Source organism: Xenopus laevis, chromosome 3S (assembly GCF_017654675.1).
Source record: "Xenopus laevis strain J_2021 chromosome 3S, Xenopus_laevis_v10.1, whole genome shotgun sequence".
NCBI lineage: Eukaryota > Metazoa > Chordata > Amphibia > Anura > Pipidae > Xenopus > Xenopus laevis.
The window spans coordinates 98,550,139-98,558,822 of record NC_054376.1 but is presented as its reverse complement, the minus strand read 5'-3'; positions in this window follow the sequence as shown (position 1 = coordinate 98,558,822).

The window sequence follows — 8,684 nt, the reverse complement described above, 5'->3', positions numbered from 1 at the left end:
AACAGGCGCCTTGACTGCCCCGCCTACCAAGGCCGTCTGCCCAGCGTGGCCCGGCACTGGCTAGCTTTATACTATGACCAGAGGTAAATAGTTAGGGACCAACGTATGGGGTTTACCTTGATGTAGTATGGTGGCTTACCAATTTTATGATCATAACTTTGTAACTAAAAACCCCTGTTTTTGTAAACACATGCACTTGCATACTGTATATACTGAATTACTTATGAAATAGGGGACCAGGGAATGTCCATTGATTAATTGGACAAATCAGTAGCACTTCCATTGTATTTAAACACATTTTTACTTCTCCTTGGAGTGTAACCACAACCCATTAATGATAATTAATTTATTTCACACTCATACAGAGAGTTGTGAAATCCGGTATAAGCTTATTCGATAATATTTGTTAACTTCAAATTTTTCTCACCATTAAGTTAAACTGGCTCAGGTGCCAATTGCCCCGAGCCTCTCACTTAAGGAAGGGGGGGAGAGAGAAAAGTCGTCCCCAACTACGATAACCCCAATCTTCAATTTAGCTTACCGGATTTCTGCTGTGACCCGGGTGCAGCCGCCCCGAGTCCGTCGCCAAGAAATAAACGCCAAGTTACGATTATTGATGTATGGCAGCGCACTCCAGACCACATTCAATAGTCACCAACACCGCAGTTGCTTGTTAAAAAGATAAATTTTATTTGAACATTAGGCTAAAAAGCGTCTGAGGTCTGACGCGTTTCGTGTTCACACACTTCCTCAGAGACCTCAGAGGTCTCTGAGGAAGTGTGTGAACACGAAACGCGTCAGACCTCAGACGCTTTTTAGCCTAATGTTCAAATAAAATTTATCTTTTTAACAAGCAACTGCGGTGTTGGTGACTATTGAATGTGGTCTGGAGTGCGCTGCCATACATCAATAAGTGTAACCACAACCCCCCTTGTATTTTCGTATAGTACCCTCAGCAATGGGGAAAAAAGAGCAAGTGCAAGTTAATACATTATGGCAGCAGGAGTTGGTTAAAACAAAACGTATTATGGCACCATTCTCTATTTAAAAATGGTTTGCTTTTCCTTTCAGGGTGTTTATTTTACAAACATTTCTATTATTATCTATCCATATTTTCCTTATTAGAAGTGGTTATGTTTCTTTTATAATCAAATTTGAGTTAAAGGGCATTCATAGATATATTCGTGCTATCAAATTATACATAGTGGACAGATTGACAATAAATATGACCTACAGTATATGTATAAATAATTCAGCTTGGTCAGGATTTTTTTTTTTAAACTTTGGGACAAAGCAAAGAGCAGTGAGCCACCTCAGTGTCCTTCCTATCAGGTAACAGAAATGGTGTAATGTCACAGATATACATTGAAACCAAACGAGTGCTGAGTCTGAAAAATGCAGACAAAGCCCCATGCACACCTTATTATAGAATATATATTATACAATATAGAATATATATTATAGAAGTCGCATATACTGTATAATACCAGGCCCAGACGGAAATCTGTGGAGTTGCTGTAAGCTGCCATAGACAGTTACTATTTATTGGGCTGGTGGGGGCTGTTTGGGCTTCTGTACTTGAAATGCCAGATCCTGTTTTGATTCTCAGCCCAGACCTACAGTATATGATACTGTACATACTAAACACTTAAAGGCACACCTCCTTGTTACTCTGTAGCAAGATCGAAGAATATAAATAAACCATCTTTACAGAGCAGTTCCTACTTACACATTTACTTCCCTAAATGATCTCTCTTTTTCATAACAGTGGAGCATACCATGAATGAGGAAACTGCAGTTAAAAAACACTCATTGACTAAATAAATTAAATAAAACCTTTTGATGTCTTTTTTCACAGCATGCAACGCTTTTCTCCAGAATTCCTGAACAAATTTGCCCATTGAGAAACATAAAATCCTGTAGCAAAATATTGCTTTGGTTAGAAAATATATGATTGTGCTCATGACAATATAGGCATGTCACAGGAGGGAGATAATATATAATAAACCCATCATTGCATAATTGTATGCATTTAGTGTGCATTGTGAAAGGAAGACATAAATTATAATGCTTCCTTGTGCGTCTGCTCATATGCACTAATTGGTCCAAATGTATGGTGTATGATGTAGCTTATTACTGTTGGCTACATAGACATATTTATCTTTTTCTCTTAAAATACCTTTTTTAATGGCTTCTGCCTCCCCAGCTTCATCTTCTACTGGGTCATTCCATTCTTAGGTTTTGGCCATCCACATGCAGGGGCAGATTTATCAAGGGTCGAATTTCGAAGTAGAAAAAGCTTCGAAATTCGACCATCAAATTGGAATACTTCGACTTCGAATATCGAAATTTACATTGAATTTGGCTATTTGCAGTCGAAGTAAAATCGTTCGATCGAATGATGTAATCCTTTGAATCGAACGATTTCATCTTTCGATCGAACGATTTTTGTTCGACTTCCAAAAACTTAGAAAAATGCTCTAGAAGGTCCCCATAGGCTAACATAGCACTTCCGCAGGTTTAAATTGGCAAAGTATTTTTAAAAAGACAGTACTTCGATTATCGAATGGTCGAATATTCGAGCGATTTTACTTCGAATCGAATTAGAAGTCGAAGTGAAGTCGTAGTATCCTATTCGATGGTCGAAGTATCCAAAAGAATTACTTCGAATTTTGAATTTTTATACTTCGAAAATTCCCTCGAATTCACTTCGACCCTTTTTCTTATATCAAAGAAAAAGGGAATAAATACTGTATAGCATTACAAAAAAAATATACAATGTGATTAAGTGCCCTGATACCAATATCTTGTGCTTGCCTGATATTTTAGCCATTAGCAATAAGTCAGGTAAACCTCAATGAAACATTGCATTTTTTAACAATTTGAAAACTTTAAAAAAATGGCTGTCAAATTATAAATGGCATCCAACAACTGCAGACTGATCAGTTTAGGAGCGTATTACCTGTGTAGCAGATGACTGATTTGCTGTGTAGTTAGAAACCCACATTTACTCCAGAGGACTTGTGTCAATGATTCCCTGTAAATTTGATATATGTGTATTAATATACATTAGGTTTGTGGCCAGCAAAGAAGCATGATGATTAGAGCAGATTTGAGGGTACATGTAAATCCCAGTTTGCAGTAAGTTTAGTGTGACATTTTAGAGAGAGGTTTACCACTTCTCACAATTACATGAAATGAGGAGCCTGAGGTGTATCTTTGGTCCTGCCCCATGTGAAATCACTAGAGCTTGTAGGATCCGAGTGTATCTGCTGAATACGTGTTGACCATCAACAAGCCCAACATGCTTCTCTTGTTACCCAGCAATTTCCTTTGCCTCTTGCATATGTCTCTTACAGTTGTATCAGGACTAGTCATAGGTGAATCAAATAATTCACATTGAAGTCAATGGGTGTTTTATTGTTTAAAATTTTTCAATCCATGCTACATTTTTTACTATGAGCATAAACGCAGAAAAATATTTTGCTCATCCCTAATCAGGACACTTGCCAGCACTATAATGGTATAATATGATAGTCCCTTTAGGAAATTACAGGACATATCTATGGAAACATACAAATGTCACAAGCGCTCTTATTCACCCTCTAAATTCATAACATTTAATCCAAGAAAGAAGAAACTATCACAAAATAATAACATCTTTGTTTCTGGGGGACCATTAGGGCTCTTCCTATTATAATAATAGTACCATATACACAGACGCAACTGTACAATTTTGGCTTGTGTTAAAAAAAAAACACACAGACATTCCATTTTTACCCCTCTGCAACAAAAAATCTGCTGTCATCCCACCCGCAGAGTACATTTCGGTCAAACATGCAAATTAGCTGGAAAACATAAAATGGAACAAGTACAATGCTGAATAAGCAATGTACTAGTTTACAATACATTTGTAAAATTATTTTAGTATAGCACAAGGTTGCCATTCTATTTATAAACCAAAGCTGTGACATATTTAGTCCTATTTGATTTGACGGTCATATTCCCTCTCAGGGGATCTAGGATCTCTAGTATTCAGGCTGGCCATGTCTGGGGGCAAACAAAGACACAGAGAGGTCTAAGCCAACAACCAGGACAGACTGAAGACTTTCAGCCCCTCTTTCCATTTATTGGTCTCACCTTTGAATGTTCTAAAAATGTCTCCTATAGCTATCTATATCTATATCAAGTGTATCTGCTAATATTCTGTTAAAAATGCCAATTAATTACTCTTCAGGAAGAAAAGAAACCTATAGAAGTGGAACAAGAAAAAGGAATATTAATGAGCTGAAATAATGCAGAGACGTGCAGTTAATCTTATAAAGAAACAGAACAGTTAAACTATGAGGAACAACACTGCGGTTGTTTTCTCTCAATAATGCTGCCTGAGAGGGGACATAATTACTCCTTACAACAATATTAGGGGACATTATAGACAGATAGCAGGGGACCTTATTTTGAAAGATCAAAGAACAAGAGCCCTCACTTTAGACTAGAGCAGTGATCACCAACCAGTGGCTCACGAGCAACATGTTGCTCTCCAACGCCTTGGATGTTGCTCCCAGTGGCCTCAAAGCAGGTGCTTATTTTTCAATTCCTGGTCTGAAGGCAAGTTTTGGTTGCATAAAAACCATTAGTATTGCCAAACAGAGCCTCCTGTAGGCTGCAAGTCCACATAGGGGCTACCAATAGCCAATTACAGCCCATATTTGGCACCCCTGGGAACTTTCTACATGCTTACGTTGTTCCCCAACTTTTTTTTACATTTGAATGTGTCTCACAGGTCTAGTCCCCTAGACTAGAGGAACAGAACTTTTATTTGAAGCAGAGTAAGTGGTTCTTTATGATGCGTGCAATGAAGTTGTAGAATACCCTGCTGGATGATGCTGTGATGGCAGATTCTATAAATGCCTTCACTAATGGCTTGGTTTTGATTTCTTGGAAAACATAGTATCCAGGTACGGCAGTAGCCGGCAAGCTTTTTTAAAAAAATTGGCCCCTATGAACACAACCGCACAGTATCTAAATGTGCCGTCGTAAAAAAAAAACAGATGGCGGCGTCCATTTTTTTGATGCTGATGCATTTTCGCAGCGGTTTCGGGAAATTTATTCGCCGGTGGCGAATCGCGCCTGGGGAATACATTCGCCCATCACTAACAACTATAATTATAGAGGAAACAGACCCTGCAAGATGATAACTCATATAATTCAATAAATAGATCCCAATGTATACAGCTACTAAAACATGTTACTCTATAATAAGTAGTTCATATAAATATTTCCATTAAATAAACTGCTGCTAAGTCAGTCAATTCATTAGGGGGTCAGTGGAGTTTGCCCTAAGTTTAAACCCTAAAATCTTGTCACACTGTTCTGCCTGACCATTACTTGATATGAAAGGTTCTTCAAAAGTAGCATACGTTTTCCATATATTACACAAATAGAGTATGTTTAAGAGTCCAATGATTTCACTGTGGGCCCAATATCAGTTCATTTCACTGCTGAAAAGTTCATGTAAGAGACGAGCATGTAATTCAGTAAATAGTTCCCAATATAAACAGCTGATGTCACTTTATAATAGGTAAATATATCAATAGTTTAATAATTACTGTGCTATTAATCATATAGTTCATTGTGGGAGAGTGACATTTTTTACATTTATTGGTGGTCAGTAGAGTTTGCCCCTGTCACACATCTCAGCAGTGTCATGGCTTCATATGTTTCTAGACAAATTATGAATTTTATCAGGAGCTGCAAAAGAAATTGCATATGTTTTGATGGAAATTGTAATTTATACAATTTGTGTAACTTTCACTAGACAGCCAGGCCATCCTTCAGATAAAGGTGTTGCCTGCCCTGGGACAACAGTCCCACCACTCTTCCCCTGATGATGGAATGAAAGTATCCTATAAAGATTATGAATGATGAAGGTTAATTTCTTCAGAATCCTTTCTTTTCAGCTTTGACTGTGTCCAACAGATTGAGATATTGCTTCTAGAGAGAAACACTCACCCATACGCAGCCCTAGACATTTTGGCCAAAAAGAAAAATATGGTGGCATTAAAATAGGCAGTAGCAAGACTGATTCAAAGCACCTGTAAATGTAGAATATGTAATGTCCTAATCTCAAAACAGTATTTAGAAATATTGTACTTTGACGCAGTTGCGTCCATTGACATCTATTGCGTCTATTAAACAATTAACATCCTTAAATGAGTATTGCATTTTTAAATTAACTTTAACAATAAGCAAAACAGTCATCTTTGACAGAATTTGCAAATGGCATTTATTTATTGAGCCAATTATGGCAGTTTTTCAGTCATTTACATTTCTATATACCTGCTCACTTATCAAACTTCATCTACCATCCTGTCATTGTAAACATTACCTGGCTAGAGCAAGTGCATTGTCCTGTTTAGAAGAGCAGATAAATAATTTACTGGTTACAGCCACACTGAGCACTCGCCCCTGCCAAGGATATAAGTAGCAAGTTAAGTGATAAGTTGCTCCTGATATTTTTACCTGCAGTATCAGGTGGAGACGCTGAAAGCATCTGCAGTACCAAACTGCTCTTTAGCATTTGTCTCCCAGTTTAAAACTGAGGTCATAGAAAATGTGAACAGGATATTTTACATGTGAAACCATTTGGTGTAAAGTAAGTGCTATGCAACATGATGCTATAAAAATACCGAATACCGTTATATAGCTATAAATACCTGTAAAATATATCCTATATATTTTCCTGTATAAGGGATATAAATGATGTTAATCTGTGTCACATATGAAATTTGTGTATTATAACAAATAATTTACACCCCTGTTGTAAAGTTTGAGGCTATTGCTATTCACTCATAATATGCCTATATTTAAAAAACTGGTTTATTACCACCTCTGTTATGCATAATATATAGTACATATGAATATATATATATATATATATATATATATATATATATATATATATATATAGCTGAATCTGTGTATGATGGCATGAAAACTTCAGTATAATACAAAATCTTTGAGAGGAGGATAAGCAACCAGTGTTGGACTGGCCCACCAGGATACCTGGAAAAGTCCCGGCAGGCAGGCCTGGACTGGGAGTCAAAATAGGCCCTGCCATTCCAAGTACACAGAGGCCCAAACAGCCCCCTACCAGCCCACACAGCCTCCTACCAGCCCACTATATGGTAACTTTCTATGGAACCATACAGCAGCCCCTCTGGCATTTGCCAGAACCCACAGATTGCCAGTCCGGGCCTGCCGGCAGGCCAAGGAGTTTGTGGGACCTTATGCTGTTAGACATGTGGCTTATTTAATGGCCATTCCCTATTTCTATGAGAACTAAGTGGCTAAATAGATGGAATAATAGATTATAGTATGTATAGAAAAGAGACTAGGAGAATAGATGTTGAGTGAGGAGAGGAATAATAATAGTAAGTAAGAGTGGGCCCCTGGTCTAAGATTAATTGGTGGGCCCCTAGTCAAAGGTTTTTGGGTGGGCCCCTGGTGTCCCAGTCCAACACTGTAAGCAACACTCAGTAACCAGTACTCTTAACTGAACAGATTTAGGAGCACTAGAGTTAACTATGTCTGTACACAAGGGCATTTCACAGACTGAAATCCTGGATAAAAATCAGCCTTGCCTCCATTTCTAAGCCATCAAAGCAATATATTTATAACTTCATATCTGATATCACTATAATGTAAGTCAGTAAGGAAACTGCATCCCATTTTCTTTCTTTTATTAATTTGCTTATCTTTTATGTTTGGTTTAATGCTGTAAAATGACATGATACATTTTATGCTGTTTGATCTTGACTTTTTTTTAAATGGAAAAAAAGTGACTAAATATAATTTAAAGGGATTCTGTAAAAAAAAAGAAAAAAAGGAAACTGCATCCTGATAATGAATGGAACACTTCTTAAAAGCTTTTTATTTAAAAAATACTTAACTTTTTTTAAATAAATATACAAATTTCTGTATTTGTGTAATTATGTTTTGATTGAATCTCTGTGTACTGTATCTTTCAAGGGGGAACAAGCACTTGATAATTAAGGTCATGCTGCAAGCAACAATCAGCAGAAACATTTAGGGGCAAATTCACTAAGATGCGAAGTTGCGCCAGGCGCAACTTCGCCGCACTTCGCCGCACTTCGCCACACTTCGCCAGGCGTAGTTTCGCCAGCGCTCCGCAAATTCACTAAAATCCGAAGTTGCGCACAGGGGTAGCGTAAGTTTGCGAAGTTGCGCTAGCGTTGATTCGCTATATAAAGCGAAGTTACGCTAGCGAAGGCTAATTTGCATACGGCGCGAAATTCAAATTTCAATGGAGGAACACGTATCTGCACTACAAATGCCTAGAAAACCTTCAAATCAGCAAATAAAAATTTTATTTTGCCCTACACATGTGCCCACTGTCTAGGTAAGTTGCCATGAGTTAGGAAATGTAGGGGGGAGGAAGGGGAGCCCCAAAAAATTTACGATCTTTTTCAGCCTATCACCCATCATGTAGAAAACACGCCAGCGTTTTTTGGGACTTAGAAAAAAAATTGACTTTTTTGGAAACAATCCCTATCTACTCTATTGCGCTTCGCCAGGTCTGAGGTGGCGAAGGAAGTCTAGCGTAAAAGGTAGCGTTCAGTACACTGCGCAAGTTAGTGAATTTGCGTAGTTTCGTCGCTAGC